The sequence below is a fragment of the Danio rerio genome, chromosome 18 (assembly GCF_049306965.1).
Source record: "Danio rerio strain Tuebingen ecotype United States chromosome 18, GRCz12tu, whole genome shotgun sequence".
Taxonomy (NCBI): Eukaryota; Metazoa; Chordata; class Actinopteri; order Cypriniformes; family Danionidae; genus Danio; species Danio rerio.
This window is the reverse complement of record NC_133193.1, coordinates 4092113-4115392: the sequence shown is the minus strand read 5'-3', so window position 1 is coordinate 4115392 and position 23280 is coordinate 4092113. Positions and strand designations below refer to the sequence as shown.

The 23280-nt window shown below is 36.3% G+C and overlaps 1 protein-coding gene across 12 annotated transcripts in view; it reads left to right on the top strand.

Annotated features, from left to right (window-relative positions):
• gdpd4a (glycerophosphodiester phosphodiesterase domain containing 4a) overlaps positions 1-23280 on the top strand; it is a 77775-nt gene that overhangs the window by 2679 nt on the left and 51816 nt on the right. For 4 of the 12 annotated variants that reach the window (XM_073930166.1, XM_073930171.1, XM_073930169.1 and 1 more), the window contains exon 1: positions 10486-10581. The exons of 4 other annotated variants lie outside the window; for them this stretch is intronic. The gene's annotated coding sequence lies outside the window, so the exon portion shown is untranslated. Of the gene's footprint in view, positions 1-10485; positions 10870-23280 lie in introns of those variants that run through there. 4 more of the 12 variants (XM_073930167.1, XM_073930173.1, XM_073930177.1 and 1 more) reach the window with 2 other exon arrangements.

Genomic DNA, 23280 nt, shown 5'->3' with positions numbered 1-23280 from the left:
ATCTACTTTTATGGACACAAATGAAAAATCTATAATGTTAAGAGACTGCAGGATTGAGTTATCCCTGATATTTACCTTCTCAGAATTTTCAGTTTATTTGTGTTGTGATATGTTTCCCGCCTGATAAATATCATTCATTCATTTTATTTTCGGCTTACGCCCTTTACTAATCTGGGGTTGCCACAGCGATATTATCCACCAATTTATCCAGCATATGTTTTACACAGCGGATGCCATTCCAGCTGCAACCCATCAAGGGGAACATTTATACACACTTATTGACACACATACACAAACAATTTAGCTTACCCAATTCACCTGAACCACATGGCTTTGGACTTGTAGGGGAAACCGAAGCTCCCGGAGGAAACACGGGGAGAACATGCAAACTCAGTGGTTAGCACTGCCGCCTCACAGCAAGAAGGTCACTGGTTCAAGTCTCGGCTGGCTCAGTTGGCATTTCTGTGTGGAGTTTGCATGTTCTCCCCGTTTTGGCGTGGGGTTTCCTCCAGGTGCTCCAGTTTCCCCCACAGTCAGAACACATGCGCTATAGGGGAATTGAATAACTAAATTGACCTTAGTGTATGAGTGTGTATGGATGTTTCCCGGTAATTGGTTGCAGCTGGAAGGGCATCCGCTGTGTAAAACATATGCTGGATAAGTTGGCGGCTCATTCCACTGTGGCGACCCCTGATGAACAAAGGGACTAAGCTAAAGGAAAATCAATAGTTTTATTTATATGTTGTACATTGTTAGTCCAGGTTAACTTATGTAAATAACTAATGTTAAAGAAATGCAACCTTAAAGGTACAGTACACCCTAAAATGAAATCTCTGCCATCATTTACTCACTTGTTCAAAGCCTATTTGAGTTTCTATCTTTTGTTGAACACAAAAGAAGATATTTTGAAAAATGCTGGAAGCTATTTCTCATTGACTTCCATTTATTCATTTATTCACTCATTTTCTTTTCGGCTTAGTCCCTTTATTGATCTGGGGTTTCCACAGCGGAATGAACCGCCAACTTATGCAGAATATGTTTTACGCAGCCGACGTCCTTCCAGCTGCAACCTATCACTGAGAAACCTATTGACTTCCATAGTAATTGTATTTACTACTATGAGAGTCAATAAGTGCCAGCAACCAGCATTCTTCAAAATATCTTCCTTAGTGTTTAACAAAAGTAAGAAACTCATACATTTTTATTTTGGGGTGAACTGTCCCTTTAATCCAATGCTTTTTAAATAGTAGGTTGAATATACTTGTTTCTAAATGAATGTCAGAAATTTTCTTTATTATGCCATGCTTATCAGCTTCTCATGCATCAACTCGGAGTGTACAATACTGTACCATATGAGTCAGGAATAAGTGTGCCTGTCTTTCAATAACTTTGTAGTGTCTGTTGAACTCCATCCGTCATGTCAGCACTGCAGCTGAGGAGCGTAGGAGGCTTTTCATAAAGGAGGCTTACGCCAGTGCACTGCCTGTTCCCTCCGCTTATTACTTCTCAAGGTTTCTTCATTCTTAGAGGAGAACCTATTGAGCTCACAGTGACGCGCGCAGCTATTCATCTCTCTGTTGAAGGACACACATAAAGCCTCAACATGTGCTGTTAGATGTGTCTAACATTTTCTAATAGCTACATATGGGTTTGTTCTTGCATTATTGGGAAATGCTTTCTGAGAGATCTTATGCTTGAGAATAATATTAGGAAATTTGGTTGTGTTTGTGTTATATACATCCATCCATAAAAACATTGCATTCATTGTTTAATGGCATATGCATCTGTGATCTTGCCAGTCTTGCCATTTACATTGAGTCATTTAGCAGATGCTTTTGTTCACAGTGACTTACAACTAAGGAGGCATTCAGTGATTCAACAAGAAGAGGCAATACAAACATGAAGTGCTAATTATGCAAAGCAACTGTTTGTGCTCAGAGAATTAAGTGCCAGAGTTATAAGGGGGAGCATGTTTCTTTAAACACAGGTTCATTCTGCTAACATACCCCTGCATACATTTCTAGAGAGTGCCAAATACGTCCCAGGAGCTATGTTTTTGCCATTTTTTGTTTCCACGAATCCACCAGAAGCCGCTGTGTATGTTTTTTCAGATCTCAAATTTCTCTCAAGAGTGCCATTCACGCCTGATGTTCTTGCGCAAATCCACCAGAGGCCACTGTCGACTGACTGACCGATCGACTGACCTACCATCCTCTTTCCCTAAACCCAACCAATTGTGTTTTCAAAAGCAATTGACCCTATTGACCCACCCACCCACTTCATTTGACACAACAGGCGATTTTAAAAAGCAATCAAGAAAAGTGGGCGAGGCAGTGGCACAGTAGGTAGTGCTGTCGCCTCACAGCAAGAAGGTCGCTGGTTCGAACCTCAGCTCAGTTGGCGTTTCTGTGTGGAGTTTGCATGTTCTCCCTGCCTTCGAGTGGGTTTCCTCTGGGTGCTCTAGTTTCTGCCACAGTCCAAAGACATGCTGTAATTGGGTTAGCAAAATTGTCCATAGTGTATGAGTGTGTGTGACTGTGTGTGTGGATGTTTCCCAGAGATGGGTTGCGGCTGGAAGGGCATCCGCTGTGTAAAAACTTGCTGGATAAGTTGGGGGTTCATTCCGCTGTGGCAACCCCAAATTAATAAAGGAACTAAGCCGACAAGAAAATGAATGAATGAATCATTCAAGAAGAGTCCTCGCCTATGTTTTACCACTCACCCTGATCTCACCCTGTTATTTTCTTTTTTATTTATATCTTCTGTTTGAATAAATTATCAAAACTAAAACTGTCTGAGATAGAACTATTTGAAAATCTGGATACTAAAAGTTCAAATAAAATCTAAATGCTGATTACATCACCTTAATGTTGCCCAGGTAAAGCTCTTAGCAATGCATATTAATAATTAATTGCAAGTTTTGATATATTTATGGTAGAAAATTTACTAAATGTCTTCATGGATCATGATCTTTACTTAAAAACTCATCAATTTTGTCATAAGAATAAATTATCCATACAGTGTATTGCTGGCTATTCCCAGAAATGCTGTATACACATGCAACATAAGACAATCAGGAGCTGCAGGAATTTGTTTTGTTTTGCGTCTATTTTTTTTTTTTTGACTGGGCGTCATGGTGACAGTGAGTAGCACGATCATCTCACAGTAAGAAAGTCGCTGGTTCGAGCCTCGGCTAGGTCAGTTGGCATTTCTGTGTGGAGTTTGCATGTTCTCTCCATGTTTGCGTGGGTTTCCATCACAAGTCCAAAGGCATGCGGTACAGGTGAATTGGGTAAGCCAAACTGTCCACAGTGTACTGTCCATCGGTGTTACCCAGTGATGGGTGGCAGCTGGAAGGGCATCCGCTGCGTAAAACAGATGCTGGATGCTCTCGAACGTCTCTGTTCTCGCATGAACCCACCAGAGACTGCTGTCGGAACGACCTTCCGCCTGTCTGTCTGAATGACAAAATGATTGACCGTGCGACCGGCCAATCGGCTGACCCACCCTCCTCCTTCCCTAAACCCAACCAATGACGATTCACAAAAGCCGTCCAGAAAAAGAAAAACCCACGTTTTCGGATTTTGACCACATTCTCACAATTATGAACTTGTTCGCTTTGTTTTTGGGATTTTGTTTTTGTTTTCTTACCTGATTTCTGGAACCACTTTTCCCCAGACTCGAAACCAGTCATTGTCGTGGTGGTCAGCCCCTCTCTGCACCTCCAGTTAGCCGACGTACAGGACAAGCTAACCGGACAAACTGGTTGCGGAAACGTACACAGGACTACTTTTTCAGAATGAGCCTGGGTGGCCTGGATAAGTTGGTGGTTCATTCCGCTGGGGCGACCCCAGATTTATAAAGGGGCTAAGCAGAAGAGAAAATGCATGAATTAATGTTTTTTGACTCTCGGTTGCATTTTTTGCATCAACCAGAACCAAAGTTTTGCAGAATAAAGTGTTTAAATTTCTATGGCTCAAAAAGTCACTTGTTTGGACAGCTGATTTAATACTTAATAGGCAATCACTGCCTTTAAAAACCTTTTGTTTTAAAAATATATTGGTGTTTACAGAGTCAAGATGCACTAATGCTCAGGCAGATGCATTATTGCTGTAGTCTCTCTGATTCATTTGTTTGCAGTTCTCCATTCTGCACATACATGCTCCCGCAGGGGAATCCTGAATAATGTCACGTGTGCAGTTACTTGTGATTCCACAGATGCTTTCTGTCGCGTGCAGATTAATTGCAGATCAGCCGCTGTGGTAAAGTGTTTTGCACGAGGGCAGAACAGTGTTACGGCTGCATCTGTGGACTGCAGAGCTTTTCTTCTGTAGCTTGATGCTTTCGTCTCCGTGTTACCATGCAATTAATTGGTTTCTCACCCTATAATCTAGATCAAATTATGATCAATTGTCGTCATTGTACAGTAGGCCTACAGCTGCAAATTTAAGGACTATTGCAAGCACACATCTCTTCTGTATACTGACATTACTGTGGAAAAGTAATATTGTTGTTTCGTTCTGAAATCTTAAATAGCATCAATTCAGTCTATTATTTTTTGACTGACCTGCTTAATTAAATACAAATACTGTAAATCTAATTTTTACAATATAAAATCTAATTGCTTTTTTTACTCATTTTAAATTAAATGAAGTTTGTTTTGCAAGTTTTGACATTTTATTCTCACAATTTTGAGTTTACATCTTGCAATTTTAAATTCATATTTTTCTTTCTTTTTTTCCTCAGAATTAATCTGGAGCTTTTAATTTAACTTTTTACTTACAATTTCAAGTTTATAAGGTTTCTCACAATCCTGCCTTTATTCTTGCAATTGTAAGTTGAGAATATATGGCCCCTGAGTATATTTCTGAGCTAATTATTATGCAGCAACCCGTGAGATCTCTTCACTCTATGGATCGTTTCTATTTACAAGTTCCTAGATCACGCTTAAAATGTCGAGGTGATAGAGCTTTCTCGGTAGCAGCTCCGGGACTTTGGAACGATCTTCCACTCTCTTTAAGAACAGCTCAAACTTTTGAGTCTTTTCAGAGGTCACTGAAAACACATTTATTTTCTTTAGCTTTTAATCATGTGATGTGAGTTTATGTATTTTGGTTTTATGTATTTTTACATGCGTTTTATGTACAGCACTTTGGTAATCATTGTGGTTTGTGAAAGTGCTATAGAAATAAAATGAGTTGAGTTGAGTTAAGTTTATATTTCATAATTATCTCATTTTTCCCACAATTTTATTTCTTTTAGTCTTCTTTATGCAATGCAATTTACAATCTGATAATCTGTTTTCTTAAATTATTTCTCAAATAATTTTCTTGCATTTTCTTATATTATCTTACAATTCTGATTTTATTTCTTTTGCAATTCTAAGTTTTTACAAAATGAACATTTATAACTTAATTTCTTTTAATTTCCAGGTTATTTTCTTTTATAATAATTTTGCAAAATGAATTCTGACATGATTTGATGCAATTTTGAGTCATTTTTTATTTAAATATAACTTTTTCATAATTGTGAGACGCAAACTTAATTAAATAAATAAAGATTTGTAAAAATAAATAAATTCTGAAAAACATTTATGAAAATGTCACAATCAAAAAATTAAAACTGTTTACAAGTTCCAGTTGTGAAACAAAAACATTTCTGACAAATAAATTGTGAAATAGGCTTTCAACTATAAGTAAAAGTCATAATTGTGTGATTAAATGTTAATTTTTTTTTATTCTGTGACAGAAACAAGTCTTCCTAATTAATCCCATTGCGTTTTCCAAGGAATTTTTTTACCATTTTTGTCTGATCATCCTCCAATACGCCACAGATTTCTGTGCATAAAGCAGTACACTTCAGCTTTGCCTTGAAATCCGCTGAGAAGGAAATATCTCATAATAACAGATGATGTAAACAGACAGACGAGGAAGCTCTCTGTGAGCGCAGTGCAGTCTCACAAATAAGACAAAGTTTCTGCGTCACAGCTGAGCTTCATTAGACACACATTCAGTATTCAGTCCACTGTATCTGAGAGCTGAATATTAAGAGTTTTTCACCAGAAAAGCTTGTGCAGGGTTTAAAGAAATGACTCAGTATGTTTACATGCACTCAAATAATCTGTTTGTGGGCACGGTGGCTCAGTGGTTTGCACTGTCACCTCACAGCAAAAAGGTCACTGATTCGAGTCCTGGCTGGGCCATTTGCCATTTCTATGTGGAGTTTGTATGTTTTGCTTGTGTTGGCGTGGGTTTTCTCCGGTTTCCCCCACAGTCCAAACACATGCACTATAGGTGAATTAACCGAACTAAATTGGCCATAGTGTATGAGTGTGTATGTAAACCCTAGAGTGTATGGGTGTTTCCCAGAACTGGATTGCGACTGGAAAGGGACCCGTTGCGTAAAACATATGCTGGAATAGTTGGTGGTTCATTCCCCTGTGGCAACCGCTGATGAATAAGAGACTTTGCTGAAGAAAAAATTTATAAATGAGTAATCCATTCGTAATGACATTGATGGTTCAATCTGATTCAAAAACGTTCATGTAAACACACCATCTGATTGAAATTGGAAGGGGTGATTTATTTCAATTGTAATCCAATTCAGCAGTACTGACTACTTATTCAATCGTATTTATTAGTCTCTGGGGCACTCATGCAGTGCAATGTTTGGTATGCATTATGAGGCTGCCCATATTTTGATAAATAAATAAAATCACAAAAAATGGGAGCTTATGGGGGCTCATAATTCTAACTTCAACTGTATATAAAACACATATAACAGATGTTTCAATCAGATGTACATGTAAACAGATTCAATTCATTTGGGTTGATGGAAATTGGTGCATGCAAACATAGCCACTGTAAACCACTAATTATGCATCTTCAACAACTGAGCCTGTTTTATTTTTTTCTGTAAAATAAGATCAGGTTTCTCTAGGATTGACCCTCTGAAGAATAAAATGCAAATGTAGAGCTTTAAAGTGCCAACATGACCCACATCCACAGCTGAGCTAAAATATTACTGCAGTGGACAAGCTAACATTTTTGTAGGGCTTTCAAACAGTCGACTGAAAACTATTTTAAATGTACACCCTATAAAGCAATCCTGAATCTGGAAACATCTACACTGCATTATTTTAATGTGAAAATTTTCATTTTTTCATGCATTTTGGTTGTTTGTTTACATTAAATAGCATTTTGCTGGTTTAAAAAAGCACATTTTTGTGCGCAAAAAATCAAATTTCAGTACATTGTTGTCCAGAACATTGACCATACCCTATTTCACTTTAAATTAAATGCCTCATTTATCATTTCTGCTTAATTATTTAGTGAAATATGTTACTACACCATTTATTTTTCAGTGTATGTAAAACAAATGATTACAAATATGTTTGTTTTTCCTCAAAATAACTCCCGAAATTCAGCAATCACCTATTTTTTTGTTCATTTTGCAATATGTTTTATCTGATTTAAACAAAAAACTCTTCATATAATTTTAATTAGTAATTTTTGTAGATTCAAAGCAAATACATGCTTCAAAAATCAAAGTTGATGTTGTCAGTTTTACTAATATGCACTGAACACAAAGAAAAGTCATACGCTAAAGATCTGTTTTAACTGAAAGCTGTCATCTTGACTGAGTAATGAAATATTTAAGGGATGATCACTATCATGAGTATCTTACTAAAGTAAACGACACACTCTCCATCTGTTGCTGTGAGCGCCGCTGAAACGCTTCAGTCATTCTGCACAATAAACCCCTCTTATACTGCATATCGCTAAGCGCTGAATGTTTGTTTATTTATATTTCATGTATATTTATATAAACTGGAGGCCAGCTGTCACGCAGCAAAGCTGTTTCAGAGATTTTATGACTAAAGTCCACTTGCATAAATGCTTGTTTTCTCTTGCTGTGCTTTTGTTTTGGTAAATTTCAGAAATCTAGGTTACTTACTTTAAGTACTGGGGTTATGTTAGTGGTAAATTCAGTACTGCAAAAAATAAAATAATCTCCATTATCATTATATTATTGGATACACTAAGATAAGACTGTATATTGAAGGTGTGCTTTGAATGAAGGATTGTTTTCAAGTTGAAATAAGTCGAGAAATGCAGCACAAAAAATGTCTCATGCTTTCTTATATTAAAATATTTTCAAAAGAACTCCTAATTTTAACTACTATTTCAACAAAAACAATACTTAGGATGCAGCTAAAGCCCTATTTAATGTTAAATATGGTAAAATAATGCAGTTTAAAACCTTTTGTAATCCGATTCAACAGTAAAAATGAGCCTGTAAGCACTTGAATCCGACTTTTTTCTCAATCATTATCATTAGTCTCTGGGTCAAACCACAGTGCAATGTTTGGCACGCATTATGAGGGTGTGCATATTTTGGTAAATAATTTAAACCACCAGTTGTATATATTGCAAAACAGGCTCATTGGGAAAATGTGCCCAGGTATACATTTATGAGAACCGAGAATTAAGTACCCTGGGTACATAATAGCTGCATTTTGTGTGTAATATGAACACTATGAGGCAGTGCCGCTCCCCAATGTACGAGTCAGGCGAAGTATAGTTTCACAAACCAGGTAAAACGAATTCAAGGCTATTAAATGGATTTCTATTGTTACAAATGTGTACCCTGCAAAAAGAGTTGTTGTTTTTTACAACTATTTTTTAGGGGGTTTTCAAATTTTATTGGGATAAGATAGTTTAGAACAAACATTGGTAGCAGAGAGAGGGGAAGGATCGGCATAGGACCTCAAGCTGGGAATTGAACTCAGGGCACTCGAGCACCATGGAGCTATATGTTGGCACACTTAACCATAGTGACAACCAGGGCTTAATTTGTGCCAGAACACGCCGGTTCCGCCACCTCTGAAATGTCATCCGAATGAGCATCCAGAGGTTTAGGGTGGGGCTGGAGGTGGGCATTAAAAATACAATTTGTTGGGTAATTTAATACACAGCATAAATAATACTCGGTACAACTACTGTTTTTACATTACTGTGATGGTTGGGTTTAGGGTGGGGGTAGACGTTAATAAAATACAATAAATGGGAAATGTAATAAATAATAAAAATAATTCTCGTTAACTTCCAGCCGCAACCATATCCGATCTAGCAACAAACATAAAACATGATACTAAATTGATGCGCATATCACACTTCATGCCGGCCGCGTATCTGATCTAGACTTTACCAGTAGTAGGTGATTTTGGACACAGCCTGGTGCTGTGTTCACATCAGACGCTGAAGGAGCATCACGTGCGAGTGATTTACATGTTGTCAATGAAAATGCGCGAATAGACATCCAGAGGTGCGATCTGCGCGGATGGCGTGGCGCGAATTCAGCGTTTGGTGCGCTTTTGTGCGAATCGCTCAAGTTCAAAAATCTGGCAGACATTCGCGCCGCGTTAACCAATCAGGAGCTCACTCTTGTGGGGGCTTGATTGTGACGGACGCCTGTTGTTGGTGTCCCCGGAGAAATCCTCCAGCCGACACAGACAACAGTTCATCAGACTAGGTCAGAAGCACCGCTGAAAGCCTCCGTCATTCAGGTTAAGTTTCTGGAGGAGTTTATGAGCTCATAGAGCTGGATGCACCTCTGAAAGGATCTAGGTGACTCAGGCACGGCCATAAATATTAAGTAGGGGCGGGGCTTTTTATAGCGCTCCATTCCCAAAGAGACACTGCTTGGTGCAGAGCCTTTTGAGCTCCAGCGAGGGGGAGCTTGAGCTCCAACTACTCCTCCTATAAGCTGTTTTAATGTGTACACACACCCCACCTCTAACCCCAACCCCCAGTGACATATAGAATAATGCAAGGAAGAGCTGGAGCTTAAGCTACCCCTTGCTGGTGGTCAGCTCCGCCCAAGTGGCTCTGCAGTGAGCACCACTTGTTCCCTAACGGTAATAACAAACTAACGGTAAGGGGGCGTGATTAAGAATATTGTAACTGTAGCCGTCAAACTGAAGTCGATTTTAATGTAAGATTTAAACTGAAGACCACCAAAACAAAACAAAAATTTCAGTAAATTATTTTGCACGGATTCATTGTTCACTTTAAGACTAACAGCTAAAAAAAATTAACATGTTAAATTTTGATTGCACTTTGCCACACCTACTTTTGTATTAAAAATTTGATCTGTCATAAATTAATGTAAATCATAAATCTGACTGTTTTGCATAATTATTGTATTATTGTAACATCTTAAATGCTATTTAAATATAAATTATGAGAGAGAAAGAGATTTTTTTTTACTTATTTATTTTTTTACTACTACTGTTTACTGTGTGTACTGTTTTTATTATATATGTTACTTTATAACTGCTTTGGCCATACATTTGTGACATTTGTCATGCCAATAAAGCAATTATTGAATTGAATTGAGAGAGAGAGAGAGAGAGAGAGAGAGAGAGAGAGGTGGGCGGAGCTTGTACTGTTGTGAGTAACAGGTGTTCAGCAGCTGCTCTTCACATACACAGAAACACCGCGACAGTCCTCACATCCACTCGGAGCCGCTCTGGTTTAGCGATTTTATCAATAATAACCGGAATAACGGCTGACATCGGTGAGTGACACATCAACGTGCCTTCCTCATTTACATACAATGATCCGTTGGTACTTTCGGCGACGTGTCGTCACGGATGATCTGCGGTGAGACTGTTAGTGAAGCTCGTGATGTTGTGTTTCTCAGTCAGTCGCGTTTATTGTCATAACAAATGAATGACAGTGTTATTGAATAGATCCGACGCGTTGTTCAGACCCTTCTGGAAAATAATGAAAAGAAGTGTGTGTATGTGGTCATTTAGTATGTTGAGAGCTTTGCTATAGTGGAATCTTATACTGAAATTTCAAGGTAACGTATATTTACGACGTATATTTTCAACTTAACATAACGAGTATATATGTAGTTTATAGTATATATGTAGTTTATTTATTTATTGGTAACACTTTAGGCTACAATAAGGGTGTAGTTAATGGTAATTAATTAATGTATTTACTAACATGAAAAAACAATGAACATTGCATTTATTACAACACCTATTCCTGTTAGTTATTGGAAATAAACTTGTTTAATAAGCATTAATTTGGATTTTAATAATGCATTTAGTAAATGTTGAACTATGATTATTGAATGCAGTATGTGTATTGTTTATTATTAGTTCATATTGGTAAATAATTGAACTTATGAAGCCTTATTTTAAAGTGTGACCTATTTATTTAACATGTAATACAATGCATTTGGATATTTTGTGTGGCTGTAGTAATGTGTGTTTTTGTAAAACTTTGGAGTACCATGGTTTATAATTGTGGTGGCCATGGTTTATATCAAAGTAACACAGTTTTGTATGCATATATACATACTGTATTATGTAGTTTATATTATAGAGTTTCAGCGGGTTGTACGTAGGGCAGATAATAGGATTGTCTGTTCTGTTCCTTATTTGATTTCCTTCTTTATACAGGTTTAGTTTAGTGCTTGTGTGTGAGAGAGATCAGGTTAATAGTGTTAATGGGATTTGTTTCTTTTTGTTCTTTCCTTTTTATTGGTGTCGTTTCCTAGGTCATGTTACTCACATCGAGGGCTAGTTATCTGATGTCATTCCTGGTGTTCTGCCTATCTAATTCCATAAACAGGAACACAAAAATGAACAGGAACAAAACAGAAATCAAAAGCATAATAAAACAGTACCAAGGATATCAGAATGTGCCTGTTTTAGTTCTCTCTGAAATTTTAGCATCTATTTTACCATAATTTGCCAAAGAAGACACCAATTAAAATTTAATTCAGTGTAACAATAGTTTGTAATACCCAAAATCGTGGCATTTTTAGGACTATAATTTGATGACATATTCAATATATTATATTTGAGAGTCACAGTTTGGACCATAAATACTCATTTTTAATCTTTACAATTTGTCACAATTCTGCAAAATTTCAATGTATTTGTTACACAGAGTGGTAGAATGAACCATATTATGCAACAATATCATATTATGCAATGATGTCATCTTTTTTTTTACAGTGTTATAGGTTTTAATAATCATTTTACTCATGCACCAGTGTAAAAAAGTACAATAAAAATGAATAGAATTTTTTTTATGCTTTTGAAACGAGAGTTTGCGTTCAGCGTATATGTTCACATTAATATGTGAACATCTTCTGTACTAATGACATCAATGATTCCTTAAAATTGATGGGCTATCAAATAGCCACCTAGAGAAATACCCTAGCAACCACCTAAAAAAGACAAAAATTTGTCACTTACAGCAGTGGCAGTTCTAGGGTAAATAGCACTCTGGGCGAACCACCCCATATAGATGCCCTTCCAACCACAACCCAGTACTGGCCAATATGCCGCCCAATATTATTATTAATATACAATTATTATTCTAAATAAATAACAGAAATCAATCCTAAATGTAACTGGAAAACAATATAAAGAAAGACACAACTGGAGTGATATGTAAAGATCACTAAAGAAATCTTTTGCATGAATATTAATGACAATTAGAAAACTAAAAAAAATTAATGTTTTATGGAATTATCTGCTATCTTTGACCCGACTCATGGCCGAGAAAGTCTAACCCCCCTGACTCATTATCCCTCCTTTCTGCTTCATAGCCATGCTTATTCAAATTAAGATCATCATCATATAAACTTTAGTTTTGTCGACTTGCAGAACTTGCTGCGTGCCGACACCTCTGCATAAAAGTTACACCAGTTACGCACATATTTTATCGGCGTGATTGTAAACAACCGGGATTCAAACCAGGAGCAGAGATGCACTTGAGTCGTGCAGCAATCGTTTTTTGCGTGCATGCATCAGTTTGATTTCACCAGTGTTGTTTCGGTTGCACATAGAGAGTAACAAGCTTGCACATGCAAAAGATGCTAAATGTAAATGGCCTCTAACGTCTTTATTCTGGGATTAACACTGTAAATTAATACTTGCATAAAGTAAATGGTATCTCAAAGCTTTTACCGTCACCGTCTCCCCGTGGCGCCCCCCCCAGCAGGATGCCATCCTGGGCAATCGCCCATATTGCCCATGCCTAAATCCGCCACTGCTTACAGTAGTACTAGGCAATGCCATAGTATTATCTAGAACAGGATTTAAAAAATCTCAGGTATTGAATTAAAATCAGTGCATTAGCTGATAAAATAATTACCTTGAATGTAGTGTAAAAGTCATAATACTAGAAAACTCTATAAAGTTTGCCAATGCTTGCCTCCTTTAGTCTGCCAATAAAGCGCTTTATTGAATTGTATTGGGAGGGATAGCGAGTGCATGGACTGATTCAGGGCAAGACTGAACAATAGTCCCGCTGCTGCTAACGGCACTCATTATTTGTGTGCATTGTTTATTTATGTCTAAACAAAGCATTGTGGCTGGAGGAGCGTGTGGCACAGTCTCTCTCTCTCTCTCTCTCTCTCTCTCTCTCTCTCTCTCTCCTGTGTTAGGTTTTTCACCCTGATACATGAGAAACGGCGCGTGAGAACAATTTACTCTGTTTAATTAGAAGCCACAACTCAATCTCCTTCAACCATGAGATATCAAACACTTGAAACCATTTCCACTGCAGTCTGTTTGAGTTTTTTTTTTTGTTGTTGTTGTTAATATGTGACCCTTAGGCCGTGTTACAAAAATATTGCAAGGTTAAAATCTTATCCTATCTGTTTGGTTATTATGGTAATTTAAATTAGGACCACATTTAGGACAAAAGCTATTACAAAACTTTTCCTTCCAAGTGAATTATATTATCTGAACTACAGATATGAAGGTGAAAAGACACTTGACCAAAATGGCCTGAGCTGACAGCTGTCCTACTGTAACATCAACATTATTTTAAAATAATGGTAAAACAGCTTAGAATTGATAATCCTTTTTAACATTTACTGATGATTGAAAATAAAGTATAAATGTTTTGTTTGTGGTAGAAAGGCTCTTGGTGGACCTGGAAGATGTTATATTCCCATGACAAAACACTTAGCCTTACAAGTAGTTACAGACTGCTGCGCTACATGAAATTACAGTTAGTAATAAAGGTTATTGTTTGTTTCTTCTGTATGTAACAGACCTGAGAGTAGATTGTCAAACTTGGTGAATAAATGTAAGATTTCTAAAGAGGTTTGATTTTGTAACATCCAATTTGTAAGAATCCCAACTCAAGTTAGGATCTGCTTCTGTAATACCACTTTGCAAACTAAATTTTAATTTAACTTAAGACCTACAGTGTATAAGAAACTTTTTGTGATACTGGAGCACAAAACCAGTCTTATTTTGCACTGGTTTATTTGCAGGAATAGGCAACAAAAAGTTTAAATGATCTTTTTTTCTTGCCAAAAATCATTATAATATTAAGTAAAGATCATGTTCCATCAAAATACTTTGTAAATTTCCTACCATAAATATGTGAAAACTCAATTTTTCATGAATGCGTATTCCTAAAAACTTAATTTGAAAAACTTTAAATGTGATTTTCTCAGTATTTTTGAGCACACAAAATTCTAGATTTTCATATAGTAGTATCTGAGTCCAATATTGCCTTATACTAACAAATAAAACACCAATAGAAGGTTTATTTAGGACAACCTTAAAGGTGATTATCCAATGCTATCTCATGAAAATTTGTAGCTTTTTAATATATTGGCTAATTTGTATGAATTTGTACAAAGAAAACTGAGCCAAATTAATTGAGTAAACTCAGTGCCTCTATTTAATTAAGTTATAGTGTCTCCTAAAACTTGTATATTTAAGTTTATTTATCTTGCTGGTTTTGTAAACTATACTTAAATTGTTCAGTTCACCAAACTTAGTACTAAGGTAACTATTGGGGTTTTCAGTGTGTGTGTGTGTGTGTGTGTGTGTGTGTGTGTGTGCGTGTGTGTGTGTGTGTGTGTGTGTGTGCGTGTGTGTGTGTGTGTGTACAATATAATAAAGACCTTTTTGCTGAGAATACAAAGTAATATGTATTATACAAAAATAAAAAACAAGCAATATATTATAAAAATAATATTTTACTCATTTAAACATTGTATTGAAATAAATACAGTATATGTAAAACTGTATATTCGGATATAACACTTTTATAGCATATTTATGAAACATATACATCTAAAGCTAGACACAAAGAGTTGTTATCTGAACTATTTCATGGGTGCGGCATTATTGTGATTTTCTGGACTTGAGCACAGACTTATAGATTGTCACAGGGTTAAACAGTGTACAGATCTCCAGTCTTCTCATTAGCTAATGGCAGATTATCTTAACCAAGGTTCAGAATACACTCATGTCGATCTCACATAAGGCCAGTTACTCCATTCAATCTATTACAAAATACTTTTAGAAGTGTTCACTTGGAAACTGAACATACATCCAACAACATTTGTCATGGCCTTTGACCAAGAGATGATGATGACACAGTAAGCCTCGGCCATAAAACTGTTCCTCGCCTATCTAACATGTAAGGTAACTTCAGCAGAAAAAACACAGTAAAACAATAAAACATGCCAAAATCACATGACTGCTGTCAAATGACTGAACCAGACGCAAAGTCAAACAAAACACATTTTAAACCACAAAACTAGTCATGTGTTAGCAAGTGTTTTTAAATATCTGAAGAAAAACACAATTAGCAATTTGGAGTGGCCTAGTCAAAGTCCTGACCTGAATCTAACTGACTTATATTCAGATTTCTTTGATGATCTGAAACATTAAAATGTGACAAACATGCAAAAGAATAAGGAATCAGTAAGGAGGCAAACACTTCTTCACACCACTGTTTATCTATACATAGGACTAGGAAACTAGGATAGGGCGTTGTCTGTTTGTAAATCTGAAATATGAGGGTTAAAACAATACAAATAATTTTTAAATCCACTAAAATCTCATGAGAAAACTTAACTATTGTATGTTTTGTCAGTTTAGAGGCTAACTTGTATTTCAATTAGTCAATGCACAAATGTGATTGTACAAACTCATATAAAGTAGCCACTAAATCAATAGGTTACAAATTGGTGTTGATAGTGTTGGAAAATCACCTTTAAAGTTAGTAATGCATATGTGACTCTGGACCACAAAACCAGCCACTAAGAAAGAAACAAACGTTTAAGCTTTCTATTGATGTTTTATTTGTTAGTATAGGACAATATTTGGCTGAGATACTACTATATTAAAATCAGGAATATTGAGCGATCAAAAAAAGATAAAAAATATTGAGAAAATCCGATTTTATGGGGAAACGTAACTATTTTACGCTTTATCAAGTTAGTGGCCAATTCGTATTAACTTAGAGCAGTGGTTCTTAAACTGTGGTACGTGGACCACTAGTGGTACGCAGGCTTCCTTCTAGTGGTACGCGGAGGAATGAAATATGTCATTTACATGCTATACACAATTCAAAATTAATCAAAAATGATGTATATAATATGCCATATATGACATATAGCTTATATTTCTGAGGTAATCTGCTACGTTTTTTAATGGCAGAGTTGTAGCTGCTTTACTGGGCCTACTACACTACTGTATTTCAATACTGCTCATTTTGGTGGTACTTGGAGAGACAATTTTTTTCTAAGGTGGTACTTGATGAAAAAAAGTTTGACAACCACTGACTTAGAGGATTTTAGTCGTACCAATATGTAAGATATTTAAAAGGAGGCGTGGCACCAAACCCCACCCCTAAACCCAACAGTCATTGTAGGATAAGCACATTGTATTAAAACGTTTGAATGAGATTGTACACTGTAACCCTAATGTTGTCTTTACTTGAATAATTAAGTAAAGTTGACTGACCATAACTTAAAATTTAGCATTTTGGTCCTATCACTTAAAAATGTGAGTTAATTTAACTTATGTACCATAAAAATGCATAAACGTAAGTGAGCTCAAAATCATAATTAATCCTTTGAAAAAAAATATGCCATTTTCACAAATGTAGTCTTGACTGTAAAATTCTAATATGTGCAACTTTTCAAGTGCAAGGTCTTTTTTAAATCAGAAAGCAAATGTCTTCAGGTATAATTATTCATCATAATGTGAATAAATGCAGCAATAAGATTTTACTTTTTTTGTAGAATTTTTTCAACTTTCAACTGCAACCCAGTACTGGAAAACACCCATACGCTATCCCATGCCACACGGGAAGAACATGCAAACTCCACACAGAAATGCCAACTGACCCAGACTGGACTCAAACCAGTGGCCTTCTTGCTATGAGGCAACAGTGCTAACACCTGAGCCACCGTACCGCCCACATTTAAATATAAAAGAGAATAAAATTTAAATAGAAAGAAAACGTTTAAGAAAACCATATAAGATATTATTACGTACGCGGAATGTTTTTTCATTGTTGCAGTAGGCTGTAATTGTGTTTTGAAAGGGCATCCGTTCACAGTCTGCTGTTTGACTTCATATCTACATCAGTGAGTTAATCAGTGGGTGTTGGAAATATCTGTCATTCAGCAACAGGGTTTATAATGTTACGTCATATTCTTCCGGCTGAGAATGGATCTGATTTCAGTCAGCGTCTGACATCTTTGGCTTCCACTCAGTGCTTTCTTAGTTTATGATTGTGTGACCCACCATGCGAAACTCAATTTCCTCTGTTATCTCATCTGCATTGTTGATGTATTGCATTACTGTTTTACCATTCAGGAAATCATGCCTGGCGTACATAAAAGTGAACGACGATGAGTCTTTTATTACTTACACTGTGCTCTGATAATGCTAGTGATGCACAGAAACAAGTCATTTGTCTTTACTTATGAATCATAAACATCTCAAAATGTTGCACTACCAGTCAAAAGTTTGGAGTAATTACATTTTTGAAAAGAGTGCCAGCTGTTTTTTGAGCAGCAGATCAGCAAATTTGAATAGTTTCTGAAGGATCACGTGACATTTAAATCTAATACTCAATTTATTTTACTTGTTGTGATAATTACTTAAGCTTTATGAACGTTTATAAACAGCATTATCACAGTATTGATAGAAGATGCAAAAAATAGGTTACTTCATCAGGTATAATAACTAAAAAAAGCAACATTTTTAGTATAACACTTTATTTTGTTAGGATGATGTACTGATGTGGCCACGCATTGGCGCAGTAGGTAGTGCTGTCGCCTCACAGCAAGAAGGTCGCTGGTTCAAGCCTCGGCTAGGTCAGTAGCGTTTCTGTGTGGAGTTTGCATGTTCTCCCCGCATTCGCGTGGGTTTCCTCTGGGTGCTCCGGTTTCCCCCACCAAAGACATGCGGTACAGGTGAATTGGGTAAGCTAAATTGTCCGTAGTGTATGAGTGTGTGTGAATGAGTGTGTATGGATGTTTCCCAGAGATGGGTTGTTGCTGGAAGGGCATCCGCTGTGTAAAACGTGCTAGATAAGTTGGTGGTTCATTCCGCTGTGGCGACCCCAGATTAATAAAGGGACTAAGCAGACAAGAAAATTAATGTATGAATGTACTGATGTCCAATTTGAACCCATTCCGATATTTAGATTTGGAGGCTGATAACTTTTTTTTATGGTCAGCTTAGTTGTATATAAATAAAATCTACAGCCTGACAAAAAATCCTGTAAAAATAAAGTCACTAGGGATGCACTGATACCCAACTTTAACCGATACTGAGGTCAAAAACATATTTTTTTATGGTCAGCTTTGTTTTATATGAATAAAATCTACAGCCTAACAGTAAATACTGCATAAATACAGTCACTAGGGATGCACTGATATCCAATTAAACTGATAAATTATTAAGATTTGGAGATTAAAAACTTATTTTCTATGGCCAGCTTTGTTTTATATAAATACAATTTATAAATATATAAACTGGATATAAATACAGTTATAGTTACATTTATAATAGTGTTATTAATACTTATTAGTGATTCATTTTATTTTTCAATGCACATGTTCATAACACATACACTCAGAAATAAAGGTGCATTGAAAACAAAATGGATGAATATGAATAAATATGGAAGCTGTTTAATTACTACAGTACATTAACAACAATAATATTGGTCATTTATTACAAGAGGTGTAACTAAGTATAGTGTTTTTGTTTTGTGTGTTTAGTTTAGTTTTGTTGGATAATGTAACTTTTATGTGTAATGTACAGTAATGTATACTTGGTTTTTGGGTACCTAGCAATATTTGTTTTGCATTTACCTTGTCTCTTGTAAGAAAACTCTGTGTATTTATATAGGGGAGAAGAGAGTGATGTTCTTTTGTTGGGGTGGGAAATAATTGCGACAAAATGGAATTGGGTTTTTCTGTTACCTGTCTTGCATAATCAAAAACAATAAACACATTGTTCAAAAATAAAAAAGAAATAAAGGTATGCTAGCTGTCACTGGGGTGGCACCTTTTCAAAAGGTACAAATCTGTACCTTGAAGGTCCATATTAATACCTCAAGGGTACATATTAGTACCTTAAAAGTAGAAAAGAGTTCCTCTTAAAACTTGAAGGTACTAATATATAAGTTTGAGGTACCAATATGGACCCTATAATCAGAATCAGAATCCGTTTTTGTGCTTCACACACACAAGGAATTTTTTTTGGCTACAGAAACTTCCAGTGTACATAAAGTGAAACATAAAGACAAGTGAACACAAAATAAATATGAAAAGAATGATGATAAACATTAAACAGAGATGCAGTTAGTCAAGAAATCTAGATGTTGAGTTGTATGTACAGATTTGTTATAAATATACAGGTTATAAGGTGCTGTGTACACATGCGAATGGAGAAAGTATTGAATTGTATATTGATATAAGGTGCTGTGTACAAGTGCGTATGAGAAAGTATTGCACAGTTGGGGGATATTTAACTGTTCATGAGGTAGATGGCCTGAGGAAAGAAACTTTTCCTGTGTCTGGCTGTTTTTGTGCTTGGTGCTTTGAAGCACCGACCAGACGGTAACCGTTCAAACAGATAGTGTGCTGGATGTGAGGCGTCCAGAGTGATTTTGCGAGGCCTTCACTCTGGAAGAGTATAGTTCTTGAAGTGTAGGAAGGGTAGTGCCAGTCATTCGTTCAGCAGTCCGGACTATTCGCTGTAGTCTACAGAGGTCGGTTTTTGCAGCTGAGCCGAACCAGACGGTGATTGAAGTAAAGAGGATGGATTGGATTTATAAACACAATCATGATCAACTAATTAGTAGTTATAAATCAGTGTACACTCTCAGAAATAAAAGTACGTGAGCTGTCACTGGGGTGGTACCTTGGTACAAAAGGTACAAATGTGAAAAGGTACCAGCCTACAATGTTAAAACGTTTTTATGCTCTATTACAAAGACTCATTAGTAAGTTAACTGATTTTGTTCTCTCAAATAAATGAATGGTTTTATATTGTTGATAAGAGCGTTATGCCTTATAAATCATAATAATATAGTTACTAATATTTATAAACGCATCTGTGATGGCTTTAAGAAAAGCGTAGTAAGTCTTTTTCCATATAAAGGTGGGTTCATTGTACATTTATAAATGGTTTATTGCCAATTTAACTGATCTTCAAATTCATATCTCTAAACCTAATCATTTATTTAAAAAGAAATGCACAGAATTAAAAAAAAAACATGACAGACCAATAATCACGATCATTTATTTATTGCAAAAATGTCAAAAGTAAATGTCTAACGAGGTAATGTTAATGTAGGCTAAAGCATGAACTTCATAGATAGTAGGGCTACACAATATTTTGCTTCAACATCGATATGGCAATGTGCACATTTGCAATAGTCAAATCATATTGTATTTGCTTGTAATTTTTCTAATATATTTTATACATGATTCAATCCCATCCAGAATCCCAACCCATCCATATGTTAATTAGTTTTTCAAATCGAGCTATTTAAGGATTGATATCGCAATGTACATCGCAGAAAAAAACAAAATATTGCATTGTCAGGTTTTTCCAATATCGTGCAGCCCTAATAGAAAGTGTTACCGGGATATTTTTATCAGTGTTGCTCTTGTCATGATTGAACTCGATACGTGAGTGTTCTGGATAGTATCTTTTCTGTTTGTACTCTAATCCGCCGGCTGAATATCTGCTAACCGGTTTAACTGCTCTTCTCCTGATGTCTCCGTCTGGAGATCAGAGACGGGTCAGACATGATTCCCCACAGATCCTCTGTCAGACCACCCGGTCTCAGACAAGATCATAAACAAGCGAGTCTGGCTTACAGAAATGCAAAAATAGATGGCTGAATAACTGTTAAATGTTATTAAAATAATGCAATTAAAATTCATTCATTCATTTTCTTGTCAGCTTAGTCCCTTTATTAATCCGGGGTCGCCACAGCAGAATGAACCGCCAACTTATCCTGCACGTTTTTACGCAGCGGATGCCCTTCCAGCCGCAACCCATCTCTGGGAAACATACACACACTTATACACTACGGACAATTCAGCCTACCCAATTCACCTGTACCACATGTCTTTGGACTGTGGTGGAAACCGGAGCACCCGGAGGTAACCTACGCGATCGCAGGGACAACATGCAAACTCCACACAGAAACGCCAACTGAGCTGAGGCTCGAACCCGCGACCCAGCGATGTTCTTGCTGTGAGGCGACAGCACTATCTACTGCGCCACTGCCTCGCCCCAATTTAAGTTAATAGTGTTTATTATGTTTGCTGGTTTCCACTATTATCATGAACTTCACTTCCGCATTTCTTGTCAAAGACTGATAACACACCATACTTAAACCACTCATGAACCCATTCAGTTAGCCGAGTCTTGTTCACTGTTATCTTTCTCAGTAGCATTACAAAGCGTTTCCCAGTCTTGTTATCCCGTGTACCGACCGTTAGCCTTGTTAGTCTCATTGTCTTTGCCTGCCGCCTGCCTTTCTGACCTCTTGCCTGTATTTGACTGTGTTTCTGGATTGTCTCCATATGCCTGTTTGTACCTGTGTTGACCATCGCTTGCCTGACCACCGATTAAACCTGCATTTGGATCTTACTTCAGTTGTTTGTATCACTTCCAATCACAACAATAATGGACATTATAACGTGACAAGACTTTCGTCTAAGCAAAGTCAGACCTTACTGTCCTGATGAAATAATGAAAAATTAAGACATGATCATATTTTATTTTGGTAAAATAGGTGTAATCTAGAGGCCTTTGCCTTTCTTATAAGCCACTTTTGATACCAATTGACCAACTAGAAGTCAAGTTATTGTTTAATTTGTATAGGCGACAATACTTTTGTCAGGTTTTGTGTACTCCAAAAAGGAAGGGTGCATTCTGAATAGGATCACGTGATCAATATAATTAAAAGGTCATTCTGAATAGTAGTGTTTGTGTTTGTAAATGAGCTTTTTTGCATATTTATGGTTTATAACATTGATCATAAAATCAATCATCCTAGTAAAGTGTAATACTACACTTATAATACTTGTGACACCACGAAATAAACAATATAGCATAATACAGTATGTAACGAAAGACTTTTCATTTTGTCCATACGTTAAATATGAGCATATTGGACAGCCCCAGTCTTTTGTAAACAGGCCTTATTCTATCAGCAAGCACAAAGTATATGAGGACACCTGTGACCCAAAGTGATTATGAAGACTGATCATTTTTCTCCTTCTGTAACTTGATGCATTTCTCCATAGAGCTCACTGTCATTGGAGAACACTGACTGAATTCCTACCAAACCGGCTTTGTAGGATTAGTTCAGTCCCACAGTGACCAATTCATGATCATTTCAAGATGTTAATTTCTTCTGTCAAAATGAAGTGAAGTTTATTTATAAGCTAATTTCGAGAGGAGCTCGCGCTTATGATTGATAGCAGCTGTTACTCGTTAGCTAAAACACGATCCACCAACAGATCTACAGTTTAACCAAGTGACTTTTATTGATATTTTAGTAGTTTGAAGTAATATAATCTATAAGAAATAATAATATATGAGCAACTCCAGCGTTATGGATGTGACATTTGCAGTAAAAATTTAAAACATAAATTCATATAGAAAGTAAATGTTAACACTATATTGAAACATCTGTTTATATTTTCCAAAATAACTGACCACAGAGTTATGAGATCAGTAAAATATCAATCTGTAAATATGTTTTGTACTTTAAATGAGCGAAATAAACATGCGTTATGGATGTGACAAAAAAAGAGTTTACAGTCTACAACATACTTTGTAGAAACTCTGAATTAAACTGCACAACCCAAAATAAATAATGATAATCAAAAGGATAAGAGTTGGCTCACTATAGAGCAAAAATGATTAATTTAATTTAATAT